The sequence below is a fragment of the Diabrotica undecimpunctata genome, chromosome 5 (assembly GCF_040954645.1).
Source record: "Diabrotica undecimpunctata isolate CICGRU chromosome 5, icDiaUnde3, whole genome shotgun sequence".
Lineage (NCBI taxonomy): Eukaryota > Metazoa > Arthropoda > Insecta > Coleoptera > Chrysomelidae > Diabrotica > Diabrotica undecimpunctata.
The window spans coordinates 135,922,314-135,939,729 of NC_092807.1; the positions used below are offsets into that span (position 1 = coordinate 135,922,314).

At 30.1% G+C, this 17,416-nt stretch overlaps 1 protein-coding gene across 1 annotated transcript in view; it reads right to left on the bottom strand.

The window, feature by feature from the left end:
• Nucleotides 1-17,416, bottom strand: part of Mid1 (calcium-permeable channel component Mid1) — a 426,078-nt gene that overhangs the window by 63,290 nt on the left and 345,372 nt on the right. The window lies entirely within an intron of this gene.

Sequence of the window (17,416 nt, forward strand, 5' to 3'; positions counted from 1 at the left end):
TTTGTTAAAATAATGTATCTTAAATATTTTTTGACACAAATAACGCTAACCTGAAGAAAGTTAAGCGCAAATGTATGCCACATAATGTAGCATATGTGGCGCCCTCTATTAGCTACATCAAAGTATGCATTAAATTATAATTTCTCGTACTAAAGAGAACTATTGTAAATTTTTATTTATAAATGTTTACAAACATGAAACTTATAGCGAAAAATAAAATTTTAAATTTCCACTTTAAAACCCTGTATCTTCCTTACTATAAACATTTTATTAAAGTAAGTTGGCTTAGATCTGAATATTTTAATGTGTAGAATCTACTGCTTCGTTTTGTATATTTACTTAAGTACCACCCTATATATATGTAAATTTCTAATCTACTCTACTTTTTTTTAATAGTGTCGTTATTAGTTTTCAGTTGAGGTAATATTTCCAAAACAAAATTCTACTAACGAAATAACAAAGTTTTAAAACTTTCAAAGAATGAAAGTGTATAAATAATCGTAATTAATCATTAGTACATTTTTAATTTTCCAGTAAATTAAAGATGCAAACCGGGAATTCGAGAAATACAACGATGAGTTTTGAGATGAACTAAACAATTCTGTTAGGATCAAAGAATAATTTAAATTTGGCGGAATTTTCATCACTGGGTCCTCGTATAATCACAGAAAGAGAAGAATAGGACCCCGTTTCGTGGCGGGTGGTGGCGAATCGATTTCGTCGTGCACAGCTGGTGCTGGGGCGGTGGCCTCTGCGTCTCCCCTCGCTGTTCTCTGCGATTACGCTGAGATAGACCAGGAACATTAGAACTTTTAAATCGCGAAATTCGTACTTGACATAACTTGATTTTATCATCACTTTCTTCATAACATGATATACCACTTATTTATTTTTATTTAAATTGATATACATTTAAATATTTTTTTAGTATTTTTTTTTTATTTAAAGAACAAAGTCGCATTCACCCCAAGATTATTTATTAGTGACATTCCTGTGACATTTGTAATAATTAAATTTTATGTAACATAATTTGTTCATTTTAAAAAATGTAATCAATTTTCCGGAACAAAATTTTAATCTTTGAACTACTGCTTTCAGGTTATCTAGAAAATTGTGCGAAAGTCTTTGAATTACATATTAAGGATAGTTTATCAGGTAGTGCTGTATTTGTATACTGTCTACTACATTAACACGTTAAGCACGGTGAGACATCAACGCAATGTCTCACTGTCCGGTAAACATAGGCCGGCGTGACACCAATAGACGTCTCATGTCAAACAGAAAATAAGACGGCGTGGCTCACTGTAAAGTCACACGATAATGATAAATTTATGGGAGGCGATAAATAGCCGTCTATAGAAACATCTAATGTGAACCGGTCTGGAATTTTTAGACACATTCAGTACTTACAGTCAACTGAGTGTCATCAATAAGGAGATATTGTATTTCAAAAATAAAATGCATATAAAGTAAACAAAACATTTATTAGCAAAAACTCAGTTACAAAATAAAGACATAGTTTTATATAAATGAAAAAAAAAATCGCATTACTTTGATTTTGTAGCAGAATGCGTTTCAAAAAAACATGGAACACAAAAACTCTTTTTATAAGATGTGCACTGCCATTTCGTTCTTGGAGTTTTGCTTTGTGCTTCTTGCCGTCCTAAAGTTTCTTTTTTTAAAGCATAGTACAAAACACATCGACCTTCAGCGTGCTCTTGTAATACATGACGCTCATCATTTTGGATGTTCTTGGCCGATACAAGCTCATGAGGTACATCTAAAAGTGTCAAGGCAAGATGCTCTCTGAATTCAGTAATCTGCATTTTATTTTTCGTTATTTCCTTATAACACAAGTATGCATTCACTAAAGCAGAACCTAAAATTAACTCGATTGCTAACTTCCGGTACCATTTCGTTCCCTTTCTAAGAGAATGCGAATATGCTTTCAATTGATCCGAAAGATCAATATAAGCTTTGACTTTGTTATAATCCGCGATGGCTTTTGGTTTTTCTATCTCTTTTCCACGTTGTCTCACTCCCACTACCTCATCGGTGTGTTTGGTGGTCAATAGCAGCACATCTCTCGTATCTTTCCATTTCATCATAACGACACCTGTACCACTTTCCTGGGCAAATACTTCATGTCTTTTTAGTTTTTTTGCCACAACTTCTTTCGCGTTCAGTTTTCTGTTCGTCCTTACAGTTCCAACAAGATGTGTTTTTCTGTTCAATAATTTAGATGCTAAATCCACACTAGTATAGTAGTTATCCGTATGGAGGGTTCGACCTTTGTCCAAAAGATTGTCCATCAAACTCATGACTACATTCGCTGTTGCATTACTGATACCATCAGTTCCACAATACACTTGTAGATTATAGGTATATCCACCAGTTGTACAAAGTTTGTACAATTTGATTCCAAATTTGTTCTTTTTGTTTTTAATGTACTGTTTAAATTTTAAACGACCTCTAAAAGGAACAAGAGTTTCGTCAATACATACATCTGGTCCTGGCACAAGAACGTACTGAAATCTTTTTATCAACTTATTGATCAGTGGGGTCAACTTTCTAAGTTTATCATTTGCAAAGTTCACATCCTCGTTATTGTTGAAATGCCACATTTGAAGGAGTTGTTCGAATCTGTTTCTTGGCATAAGATCTTTTACCTTGTTAGCGTATAAAAAAATAATTGTCCAATAAGCTTTTAGACGTGGTAGCTGAACTAAACCCATCCAAATAATTACACCAAGAAATATTTCCATTTCTGTGTTATCAATGGGAACCCATTCCTTTACGTGGCCTTTTGGCTTCTGCTTCTCTCTCAACACTTGCTCGGCATAAAGATTGGTTTGGTACACCACATGGTCAATAATCTCATTTGTAATAAATAGTTTGAAAAAGTCGTATGGAGTCTGCTCATATCTATCGTAGAATTCAGCTTTAATTCCAATATCAACACTAGAGAAATCAAACGTTCTTAGTGAAGTACTATCAACGGGTCCCCATACTATTTGAGTATCCTGGGTAGTGTTATTTTCTTCATCGGCGTCTTCGGATATATTTCGAGCTATCACATCTTCAATAGTTTGATCAATCTGTAACAAAATAACTGCTGTGATCCAAAAATTTTTCAATTGATTTATAATAGCAATGTCGCCAACAAAAAAGAAAGATCTGAACTAAGCTTACTCACCATACTGTTGTGTTCAGTTGTAAGTTCACTGATACATTCAACTGACGTGGATGGAGCAAGTTCTCTTTCAACATTGATCGCCTCAGTGGTTTCAAATTTTTTTGCACGTTTTGTAGGAATTTCTTTATCACTACAGGTTACGTCACTACTATCAGGTACATACTCATCGGATAAATAAACGTCCTCAAATTCACTTATTTTATCGTCTTCATCAGATACCAATTCATCCCACAATGTTTGCAGCCTACGTTGCTCTTGTTCATAATCACCGTTAGCCATGCTGCTCTCTTGATGTTTCGACTTAGAATGATGAAATGTGCGTAGTCAATGAAATCAGAAACACAAATCAACTTGTTGACATGCGCAAAGTGTGACATCACATTCATGTCTCGCCGTCTCTGTAGGCCGATATATTCGGAAAGACGGCGAGACATTAATGTGATGTCACGAGAAAAATGATAAAAAAATACGTAAAATTTTGCAATATTAGAACTGAACTATATGTCAGTTATACATATTGAGTATTCTATTTAACAAAAAATAAACAAAAAACTCCCGTCCATGCGGACCTTTTTTTACTTAGTACACCCGTGCTTAACGTGTTAAGAGTTTCGCATTTAAGAGGTTCGCTATTTGAGAAGTGATAAGCACGAGTATACCTACGATCTTGCGATCTTCTACTTCTGATCTTCCAGATAGACTTTCACGAAAATATGTGTTACTTTTGATATTTCTGGAATCCTTTCACTCCTGGTTCCTTGCACTTACACCTTATTTTTGACGTGTTGACGTGATATGGGGACTGATATATATTTATCTTCTAAAACTAAGAATGTATTCTGGCACAGAAGCACTAATTTTTAGAAATATCATACGAGAAACAAGAATTAAACCGATTTTTTCTAACTCGAAGATAAAATTTTTCTATCTGACTTTTCTTACCAAATTAGCTCGTGCTGTAATATAGGACATATAATACGTCAAAGAGAACAAGTTGTTCCGCTTCTAACGTAATCGACCAGAGAACTAAGGATTTTTTCCGAGACAATAAACAAAATATGCAAAAGATTAAATGTCATTTTTTACTTATAAACAATATATAAACAATGTGAGATCACTAATTGATTCTAAATACTAATGGTCTTCTTTTTTACGTGCGATCTTTGCGACGAAGGTTGGCAATCATCTGCTATTCTTACTTTTCATACTACAGCCTGAAAGAGTTCAGTTGAGCTGCACCAAACCATTCTCTGAGGTTTTTCAGCCAGGACATTCTTCTTCTACCTTTGCTGCTCTTTCCTTGAATCTTTCCCTGCATTATTAGTTTTAGGAATTCATATCTGTCACCACGTGTTATATGACCCAGATATTAAAGTTTTCTTATTTTGATAGATTCTAGTATCTCCTGTCATACTAATGGTGAAGACCCGCAAATTATAAGGAAATGTGGCCTAATTTTATCGAAAAACATAAAAAAATCTTTTAAACTGAGGGGTTTTAAAATTATTTTTGTTAATTCGTTTTGTTAATTTCATAAAAATGCACAAAAAACAGTTATTTCAAAATTTAAATTGTTTTTCACAAGAAGCTATTATCTACAATGTTCTTATGATTAAACTATTGGGTCTACATGAATTCTTAAAGCACAAGATTGAAGAAAGAGGCTTATTTTATCAAATTAAATCATTTAATTTACTAACCTCACTCAGAATCACACTTATCACGGAGAAGAAAACTACGAATCGGCCATACAAGATTGATACATGGCTACTTAATGTCCACCGAGGAACGTCCAACATGTCAACAGTGCAATTGTGCCCTTGCAGTAAACATTATATTAACGAACTGTCAACAGTAAACCAGCCCAGCCCGGAAAAATTGCTTAAAGACATCGCTTGCAGATATTCTATCTAAGTAAATACACCAAAGTGCTATAGTTTCTTAAAGACACTAATCTATTAATTAAAATTTAATACCTATTGTGTTATTTCTAAGAATTATGATGAATGAACGTCCAATATGTCAACAGTGCAATTGTGCCCTTAGCGGAAACCATATATTAACGAACTGTCAACAGTAAACCAGCCAAGCCGGTAAAAGTAACTTAAAGACATCTCTTGAAGATATTCAAAACTATTCAATTCACCAAATTACTTCAGTTCCTCAAAGACACTATTCTTTTAATAAATTTAATACCTATTGTGTATTCTTTAGGAATAAATCAACTGTACCGTGCCAATGGCCTTAGTTGTCGAGGCACTTGAGCTAAATAAAAAAAAACTTATTTAATGATTAAAACGTTTATGTTAAATATTGCGAAAAAGGTTTGCAAAAGTACTGTTGTTTTAAGCTTAAAAACAATTAAAATAACCGACATGCCATAACATGTAAACAGTTATTTTTTTATATTCATTATGTTTGACATTTTAACACGAATTAAAAAAAATATAATATCCTATAACCTTTAAAATCTGAGACCTTTTTTGCAACAATTTACCAAGGCTTTGTTTATGAAAAATAACCAATTTAAACAGAACCGTTTGATTGAGCAGAAGTTCAAGTTTAGAAAAATAAATTAAAAATGATTTCTTTAAAAATGAGCTATCTATAATGCGCCAAAGATAAAGGGTTGACAAACGAAGCGATTTTACAATTTCAAAAATTGGGTTCTAAAATTTAAATTTATAAAAGTCTCAATATATCTGGATCTAATCAACTAAAATTTAGGTTTTTTTTTTAAATTTGGAGAACCTTGTGGCATAGATCAGCCTAGTACATAACCCAGTAACCAAGTAACCAAAAAATTTAAAATTTATATTTATTTTGCAAAATTTCACTTTTTCTTATTATTAATTGTAGAAAAGGGTATGAACAGATAGGTAGCTTCAATATATATATATATATATATATATATATATATATATATATATATATATATATATAAATAAAGTTTTATGTTGGGGTTGCAGTCATTAATAGGGCAGGAAAGTGAAACTCTTTGTTCTTTATCTAGATTTCGCAAAATTTATTTGCTTCTTCAGGATATGCTAAAATATGGTATCAGTAAATACAATGAAATTAAAATTACATATCATTGTATAAAACTAGTATAAAAACTTACAACATGAGGTTAATCCATTAAATTTTCAAATTTACAAAACATTAAAACTTAACTTATTAAAATTATCTAGTTATGTAAGTACAATATTTTAATTTTATTTAATTTTGTACAAAAAATGAAACTTTACAAACTTTTAATAATTATAGTGAACATTTACAATTTACATGTGAAAAAGAGATAGAAAATAGCATCCCATATCTTGACATAAAAATCAAACGTAATGCACAAAATGTATTAAGCACTGAATGGTACAGAAAACCTATATTTAGTAACAGATTTATTAATTGTCATTCACAACATCCACCTCATATGAAAATAAATTTGATATTGGCTTTAAAAAACAGAATAGTCAAATTATCACACATCAATAACATCAACAAAGGGTTATTAGAACTTAAAGACATTTTATTAGAGAATTCATACCCAATTAAAATAATTAACAAATTTTTATTTAACAATCCTAATAATAGAATGATTGACATGAACCAAACAAGAGAACCAAATCAACAAATCGTGCAATCTCAATTTACTTTCACATCACTACCTTACATACCAACATTAACACCCAAACTAACTAAAGTCTTTGCTAACTATTCTGATAATAAAATTGCAACTAAAAATGTTAAAACATTAGCATCATTGTATACAAAAACTAAATAACCTATTAGCATTATGGAAAGCTCAAATGTAGTTTATATAATACCATGCGAAAATTGTGATAAGTCATACATCGGACACACATCTAGAAATCTAATAGGCAGACTAACATCACATAAAAGTGAACTTAGAAATAATAAAAATACGTGTGCATTAATAGATCATGCAATTAATAAAAATCATTCATTTAATTTCAATGAAACTAATATATTAAGACGTGAAAACCAATTAAATAAAAGAGAATTCTTAGAAATAGCATGCATAAATAAATATCAATGCGTTAATAAAAAAAACTGATATTGATAAACTAAGCAATATCTATAATTACATTCTGTCTTACGAAAATTAATACTATAATTTTCTAATATTAGATTTTCTGACTATAAATACTATAATTTCAAAAAATTTTAATATTCATATTTGGCGCCACTTTGTACGTAACCATAATAACAATCAAGAGCTAGTTATCAACAACAAAAAATATAATAAACAGAAACGAGTGTCTTTCTGACATAAATCAAACATCAACATAATCAATGTCATAATGAATTTGTACAAAATTAAATAAAATTAAAATATTGTACTTACATAACTAGATAATTTTAATAAGTTAAGTTTTAATGTTTTGTAAATTTGAAAATTTAATGGATTAACCTCATGTTGTAAGCTTTTATACTAGTTTTATACAATGCTATTTAATTTTAATTTCATTGTATTTACTGATACCATATTTTAGCATATCCTGAAGAAGCAAATAAATTTTGCGAAAGCTAGATAAAGAACAAAGAGTTTCACTTTCCTGCCCTATTAATGACTGCAACCCCAAAATAAAACTTTATTTTACATAACGTGTCAGTCAATAATACCTAACTACTTTATATATATATATATATATATATATATATATATATATATATATATATATATATATATATGTATTCTAGTTATAAATAATATCCTTTAAAAATAATGATGCAGTTAATTTTTCTTGAATTATGCTTAATCTTTTACAATTTTTTTTCTTGACTAAAAAACGTTATAAATATTTTTTAAATAAATTAATCGTTATAAACTTTTCAATGAAATAATAAGCAACATAATATTTATGTATTATAGTAGTAAATATTATCTTTTAACAATAAATTTTACAAAAATTAATTTTTTATTTGAAAATCAAATCACTACATGTTTATTTCTTTGAATTATGCTTATTATTTTTACAATTACTTACTTTGTCTCAAAAACATTTTAAATATTTTTTACCTAAATTAATTGTCATAAACTTTGTATAATTATAAATAGAAATTATGGAATTAATCTGTAAATATAATTGACATGTAACCACTTACATACTCAAATGTTACTATTTATAATTATGCAAAATTTGTAACCATTAATTTATTTAACATTTCAAACCTGCAAAATTTGTAGCATAGATCTTGTTTCTCCTTCTTGTACACATTGCAGCCCGAGCACTCGCCCTGTATTAAGTGCTTCATTAACAATTAAAAAACAATGCTTTAAAATTAAATAAGCCCAAAATATTCATTTTTGAACTTAAAATTAGGCTCTTGGTGAATTCAAAAATAATAATTTTTACTTTTATTTTAGCCTTAAAAATTGTAATTTTGCATTTTTTTCAAATTACTGGTAACTTGAGAATGGGAAGTTTACAAAAAAATTACCACAGACCTATTTTATTCAAAACAATCAAAAAATAAAAAAAAATGTTGGGTCCGTTTCAAAAAAACTTGATTGTTACAAATTGTTTCAATTTTTTTTTTTCTTTAAATTTAAACAACTTTGTATCTCATAAAAGTGATGAGAAGATCTCATGAGAATATTTTTCTGAACGAAACTGAGCTTTTCGTCTTTTCTATTTGGAAATCTAACAATTTTATGTACCTCATAACAATTTTTTTAAATTCACATTAAATTTAATTCAATCCACGTGTATTAACAAATACTGCACCGGTTCAACGACAGCTCATACAATCGTACTCATCTGAATGGTGCCTTTTTGTCTTCCGAGTCATTCAAATATCGGAGGTGGCTCCGAATGAACGTTGACCTTAGCAAGCAGCCTAGCCGTCGCTCGCTACGTATACCGAGCATATGTCACCCATTCCACTATCGAAGGCACAGTTTGAGGATCGTCGATTAAACAGCGGATTGATGAGTTATTATTTAGAGATTTTTAGGTTTAATGTTCTACATTTTACAACAAAATTTCATTACAAAAGGTGATACACATTAAGGTGATGACGTCATCGGCTCTTTTTTAAATGTAACACCCTATATTTTATAACATTTTTAGATCAATAAAAATGAGCTGGTTCCTAAAAAGTATAAAACTCGGGATCTAATGGATATAATTTGAAAGATATGCGCTTAGAAAATAAATTATTTATTATCAATTGTAAACAAGTAGCCTACTATTAGATTTTAGTGAAATGTAATTATTTTTAGTAACGTTCAATAACAATTAAGTAGTACAATAATTATATTATTTCGTGAATGTTCTGTATTATTGCTTAGAACTAATTTTAAGTAGAAATGAATTTGAGTGTAAAGCAAAGAATTGAACTACTCATGATGATTGGGTATGGAGACAAATCACGAACTCAGATGGAAGTATGTAATTTATTTAATGATAAATATCCAGAAAGACCCATAAACCAGTCAACAGTTAGTAAGATTGAAAAGAAATTTCGAGAAACTGGTATCATTGAAAATCAGGTCGTCCCTCTGTAAATTATGATACGACATTAGATGGTCTATTTGCTTTTGAACAAGATGCGCACACATCTGTTCGTAAGGTTAGTCGTGATCTCGATGTTTAGTACACAAAGTAATAAAACTTGAAAAATGGCACCCCTTTAGATGCACACTTGTACAGGAATTACACGAGGATGATCCAGATAGAAGAATACAATTTTGCGAAACAATAATGGAAAACTGCCACCGAAACCCTCTCTTGGTTTAAAATATTTTTTCTGATGAGGCTACATTCACATTAAAAGGCGGGTCAACCATCAGAATTGTAGATACTGGGCAAAAGAAAACACCAACTGGATGCGGGAACATCATAGACAATACCCGTAAAAGGTAAACATGTGGGCTGGCATTGTAAGAAATCATAAATAATCTCAACGACTAGTAAGTTGCACTGAAGAATTGTGATATTTTATATATATTTACATATTTTTATTACAGTGTCTTGAAAAAGTAATAAAATCATTCCGAAAGCTAGACAAAAAGTCAAAAGAGTGTTTCATTAACATCCAGGCCAATTTTCTGACTGCAGCCCTAATAAACTGTGTTGTTTGTATATATATATATATATATATATATATATATATATATATATATATATATATATATATATATATAATATTTTAAAGTAGTATTTGCAGTTAATTTTTTGGAATTATTTATTATATTTGGAATTATATGTTTCCAAACTAGTTTGGAAACATATTTTGTTTGACTTGGTCTTTTCACAGTTTTACGAATGAAATAAGTATACACTTTTTACTTTGTTTGTTTTTTATGAATTATTAATTTATTTACAAATTGTTTCTATTCATCTTATCTGGAACATTGAACGTAAAATACGATTGTTATGATCGTTTTATAGCAACCAAACAAATGGAACGTTTCAGCTATGTCCTAGTATTCAAATATTTTGATTAATTATATTCGATAGACATTTATCATACGGCATCAGATTTGTTTACCATCGTTAAAGATGCCCCATTTTGTAAATAATTTAAAAGTGTATTACTCTTGAGATAGATTGATATCTTTGTCAAAATTGACAAAATTATTGTATACAATTAAATCATAATTCTTTTTTGTAAACTATTATTTTAAAAATAGTAAAATCTCATCTATATAGTAATTAATAAGAAATAAGTGTTATTTTAACAAAATTTTTGTAGCGGACAATATAATTGTACATTTTTATAAATTTATTTTAATTTATCAGGCAACTTATTTTCTTTAGTTTGTATAGTCTACACCCGACTACTACAATTTTCTGTCCAGTATTGGGCTAAGTCTACTGCCTTTGTATTTGCGGGTCATAAATCATTGAGGGTACACTGTGATGGACAAAGATTGCATACTCCCAGGTGTTCCACATTCTATCTTTCTAGAGATGTATAGTTCACCATCGAAATAGTTCAAATGAACGATTCTTTCAACTGAACTAATTGAAATAGTTCATTAATTTTCATAGAACTAGTTTACTGCGAACGATTTGCATTATAAATTGTGTCTCAACTTTTAAAGAAAAAAATAATGAATGAATGAGATCATATATTTATTATTTTGAGAATGGGATGGACTTACTAGTTTAAAAAAAGAAGTGTCGATTAGCCTCAGATAACAGATCATAATTCTTATGAACGTGACAATAACATAAACAGTCTTATCTTAATATCATAATGGTTCGGATCTTATGCCCAAAGTGAGAATGAATATGTGCTATTTAATGTTCCTAGAAAATTCACTGATTTTTTTTATAAGGTTCTTTTAGAAATAACCTAATATAGATACCTATGAGTTTAAATATACGTAAATATCAAAATAAATCATACGTGAACCATATTTATATTTAAAACGGTTAATAAAAAACAAATCTTAATAATTTTTTGCAAATAAAAAAATGTTATTTGAAAAACATTTGAGAAATAAATTTAAAACATTTAAACCTAAACATACGATCGAAAGAAATGGTTCCGAACCCGAACTACTTGTACGGTAGTGAAAGAGTGAAAGACTTACTGAAAACCGAAGAAAACGCGCGGCCGGCGCCGAGCTTGTGTGATGATAAGACGAGACATCTGGCAACTAGTTATGTTAGGGTTGGATTTCGATTTAGGTCCTACAAATAGTTCTTTCGCGAATTAGTTTACTGAACTAGTTCATTTTTGTGAAATAGTTCTCTTGAACTAGTTCGTCTAAAAGAACTAATAAGCACACCTCTTTATACCATGTTTAATTAGGCTTTCTTTTACAACGGCAACGCCGTTAATGCAATTGAGTGTATACTAGGTTCGTAGGTTCTCCAGCCCAGGTCTATTCCGTGTGGTGACTCTGGGTGGAGAGGGAACAATTGAGGGGGTTCGACGCTAAAGCTTCTTATAAACTTTATTCTTAATTTAAGCCAGCGGTTCCTTGAAGTCGTATAATTGGTGCCTTTCAATGAAAGTTTGCCTGAAGTCTACATATTAAGAGATGGATCTATTTGTGCGAATATTGGGTAGGTTTTTTGAGTTCGGCATCTGCTATTCTTTCCATTTAGTACAAGAAGAAGAATCTATTGTAAATCAATGACCTAATGATCTCTACTTAATCGTAGTCAAACACAGTGTGTGATCTTAGTTAAGGTTCTATGATTTATAGCTATATAAAGCTACCCCTACTATCTCTCTCTGCTCAAATACCTCCTCTATGTACTCTGTTCAGTACTTAGCTTGTGTAGGATTTGCCTGGCTTTAAACTTACTTGTAGAATTAGTTTTACTAGTTCCGCACCCAGGAATCATTAGTTAGAGCGATCAAAAATCGCATTCCTCATTAATCTGCTCATTTATCCGCCACTTGTCTCACTTTTAGAATTAAATTAAAGAAACCTATTAGCAAGCGTATTTCTTTCTTTCCTATCACTATACATACTTCTTTACCAAGTACTGGTCCAAATGATTATCTTTTTTTAATTTTTTAAGTACTTACATATGTCATTTTTCGTTAAAAAAAACATGTTTTTCAAAGGTTTTTTAAGAATAGCTCTGAAACTAAGAGTTTTATCAAAAAAACTGTTACAACTAAAATTAAAGCTCATAAAAAAACAAAAAGAGTGACCTTTTAATAAATATTTTCAGTTCAATATTAACTGAGTTATGGCTGTTCAAAGAAGGTTTGTTTTTGTTTTTGTCTTTCAATACGAGTATTTAACGTTAAATAACGGAAAACGGGTACATTTTTCGACAAAAACTCATATAATATTTTTAAAAGAGCTTGAAAAGACCTTTAAAATGAGTGGTGGTAAAAGTCCTTTTCAACAACCGTACGTGAGATACGATCAAAAAAACGATGGGTTTCTCAAATTTTTGTAAAAAAAAACGCAATAAAACTAACGTCATGTTCACTAGGATTAAGATAAATTGTTTTCCTTATAGAATTCACTTTATTTTAGTGTTTTTTGTATGATCCAAAAGTTTAGCCACTTTAGAATACCCAGTTTTTGAAAAAAGTATGATTACATTTTTTTTGTAAATATTAAAAAAAAATATTTTTTTTATAATAGGTTTAATATAAAAAATAGGTTTTTTTTCAACAAAAATTTTAATTTTTTAATTTTTTTTTTAGCTTAAAAAATAACGGAGATATAGTTGGTTGAAGTTTGCTTTATAGCGCATGAACCACTGGTCTCCGACCCTTTGACCCTTCACCCTTTAAACATGAAGGACTTTAGAATGTTTTAACATTCCTATACTTATAGCCCGTTAAATTACCTGTAAAATCGTTTTTTTATGATAAATGATTTTTTGCAATTGTACAAAAGGTTGCGGATCAGCGTGTGGCTATCGGAGGCTGGGATTATTTTGCAATGCAACATGCGGAACATGTCCTCCAGTAAACGAAGACCAATTGGACGGTGAAAATTATGATTCCGATGAAGAATAGATATTCATTTATTTTATACCTCGCTTTATATATATATTATTTATTTTTAGTTTTTTGGAAAATAAAAAAATTGTAATATATTATAAACAAAATTTTTTCTATTTATGTCCTTGTCTAAGTTAAGGATTTAAGGATTTTATTTTCATCAAAAGGGGTGCTTGTAAGGGTTGAAAAAAGTAAGCTCATTTTATAAGTAAAAAAATTAATTTTTGTCTACAAACAATGCACTCTAAAAATGTTTCAAATCGTTAAAAATATTTTTTAATTCATTTTTGACAAAGGGGGGTGGTTGTGAGGGTTGAAATGTTGAAATTATAATAAAGTGTTGTTTTATAAGCAAGAAATTAATTTTTGTTTAATAAAATGCACTCAAGAAATGTTTCAGACCAATAAAAATATATTAAATTAATTTTTTAAAAAAGGGGTTGCTTGTGAGGGTTGAAATGTTGAAATTATAATAAAAAGTTATTTTATATGCAAAAAATTAATTTTCGTTAAATAAAATGCACTCAAGAAATATTTCAAACCGATAAAAATATCTTTTAATTCATTTTTGTCATAAGGGTGGGTGTAAGGGTTGCAAATTTCCAATACATAAAATATTATTGTATAGCTAGGGTATTAATTTTTATTTGTATTTAAATACATAATTGAAATGTCTCAAGCTGCTACGATTCTTTTTTCATATTATTTTTATAAAAAGTATTAGCTTTTAAGGGTTTTTCAAAGGGTTCTAAGGGTTGAAAATTGTGAATAATTAATTTTCATATTTATTACAGAGATCACATTACAATATTTACCTTATGCGAATAAACAAGATTTAAAGTGCATAAACTAATTAAATCCGTGTTTTTCCCAGTTTCTTCAATAAGGGGTAGTTTTCACCTCTTAAAAACAAGAAGCGCACCTAGAGCGTATATAACTTTTGAAGTGGAGGGTAAGATAAGCTTAATTTGAAATTTTCAAAGAAATCGATGCAGTTAGAAAAAATTCGGAGGTATTACCATATTTTAAGCCTCAGTAATTGGACTATATTAATTTTAGGTAACCATCATTTAAATTACTTACAGTTGTAGTAAGTTCTAGTTCATCGTCACTCACATTGTCGGAAACATTGTACACCTGTTCGTTTTCTTTAAAATCACTAACACAACTAGCTAAGTTTACCTCAGGATTTTCAGTCAATAGGGCTGCATCAACCTCTAGGTAGTTCAAAAAGTTTTCAACTCCATGACTTTCGCAAAAGGTTGATAATGTTATGAAATATTTGGTGACCTAAAAACTGTTCGTTCAGCAGAGGTTTCCGTTATGGAGAAGTGTCCGTTAATACAAGTTTTTCTGTATTATTATTATTATTTATTTGATTCGAGAGATTATAAAAAAAAGTTAGTTATGTTTTCAGATAAGATGTTATTTCCTATTCCCATAGCAGTGGCCAATTACAAACTTTTGGTCGTTAACTTATCGACTGCTTTTGAGAAAAATAGGAAATCCAAAATAAGCAATAATTTTAAAATAAAGTTTTTAGAAAAATTCGGAAAATAGATGTAGCCTCGATCAGCTGAAGGTAAAAGCAGTTATTGAAATGTCAGTACACATTTGTACTATTTTGGTTTCTCCTCGTAGTTAGACCCTCTTTGTAAAAGTTATCCGTTAGTTAGAAAGAATTATACATTGATTCATTATTTCACTATTGTTTAGATAATACACAGAAAAACATATTTAACCTGTGTATATAACTTCCTCCTCTCCATGACCTAGTGTTGTTGTGTCTTATATAAATCAATGCCTTGATAGGTCCCTAGGCAAGAAGAGTGTGTCCCTGTTCTCCTAATATCGATGTAATCTTTTATTTTGATAGGGCATTTAGGTAAATAATTATAATGATGACTGTCTTAGTCCTTTTGTGTCTGGCTGTATGACGATAAGTCTAAGCCAAAAAAAAACCCAGTAGTAAAATTCAAATGTTTATATATTTATTATATCGTAAATTTGAGACGTGATGTTTCATGATATCCTTAAGATAAGGTTTATATCCAATTTAAAGTATTTGCGTTTTGAAATATCAGTTTGGTTTTCTTTGAAATGAAAGAAACACATCTGTTGATTATGGGTCCACCTGTACCCAGAAGTGTTTCCAAATGTACGTGATGTTTGTTTTGTTTATTTTTCTGAGAAGGGTGATTAGATTTTATAGGTTCTATTTTCGGAAGCGTTTGTCGAGTATCTTTAGTGTTGTACCAGACTTGATCGCTTGAAGTTTAGAGTTGAGAGTGTGGTGTACAATCATTTGTGAAAAACCGAATAATAAGCGCTTGCTGAAAAATGAGCTCCAGGAGAGGACTTACGGAAGAGAAATTACGAAAAATCCTTGAAGAAGACTTAGAAAATGAAGATGAATCTACCAATTTAGAAACCGTCACTAGTGATGAAGAGTTGGTAGATGAAGAATTTTCTGAAGAAGATCATGTATCTACGGTTGATGATGACAAAGATAAAAGCGAAAATTCGGAAAATGAAATAGAAGTTTCAATTTACTCTTAGTGGAAACTAACAGAGAACGTGGCCGCATATGTAATGAAAAAATGTTAACTGTAAAAGAGATATCACTGGTAGAGTTAGAAGCTTTTATAGGTAAATACTTTCATTACAGTTATAAAATAAATAAACTTGAAATTTTGCATTTTTATTCAAGGTTTACTTCTTCTGGCTGGTGTTCATAAAGGTGCCGGAGAATCTCTGCAGGAACATTGGAGCAATTCTGAAGGTAGGCCCATTTTTAGAGCTACTATGTCTCTGAAACGATTTTGTAACATCAGCCGATTTTTGCGATTTGATAATAAAGAGGGTAGACCTATTCGATGGAGGCACAACAAGTTAGCTCCAATTAGGTTTTTTTGATTTATTTGTAGCACAACTTCCATTATTCCATATTCCGAACAATTTGTACCATTTAGAGGTAAGTGTCCGTTTTTACAGAACAGTTTATTCCAACAAAACCACGTGGGAAATATGGAATTAAATTATGGCTTTTATCTGATGTCAAAACTGCGTATGCGTATTGTGCAGAAGTGTATACAGGATAAGCAGAAAATCAGCACCGTGACGTACAGCAGTGCAGAAATGTGGTTTTATGACTTATAAAAGATGTTCAGAATTTTGGGTGAAACACACCCACGGATAATTTTATTACTGACTACCATTTAGCGACTGAATTATTAAAACGTAAACTAACACGGAACACTGGAACATTACGAAACAACAAAACTTTTATTCCAGTTGAATTTCTATCAAATAAAAGTTAAGAAGCCATATCATTATTTTTTTTTTTTGAGTAAAATATGACTTCAGTTTCATCTAGTCCTAAAAAGGGTAAATCTGTTATTATTCTGCCCTTGATGCATTTAGATGATCAGGTATCATTGCAAGAACATAAGAAACCAGACATTATTTTAGAATACAATACAACCAAAGGAGGTGTAAATACAACAGATAAATTAGCGTCAGCCTATAGCTGCAAGAGAGGAACTAGAAGGTGACCACTTTGCTTATTTTATAATATTTTAGATTTGGTGGCAATTAACGCATATGTGTTATATATGCATGTAAATCCTCAATATAATAGAAACAAACCACAAACTACATAAAAGAGATTTAAGAGCTTTTTATAAAAGAATTGGCATATAATTTAACAGAAAAATGCCGAACTACCCGAATGACAACAAAATCCAAAAAATTTCAAATAAA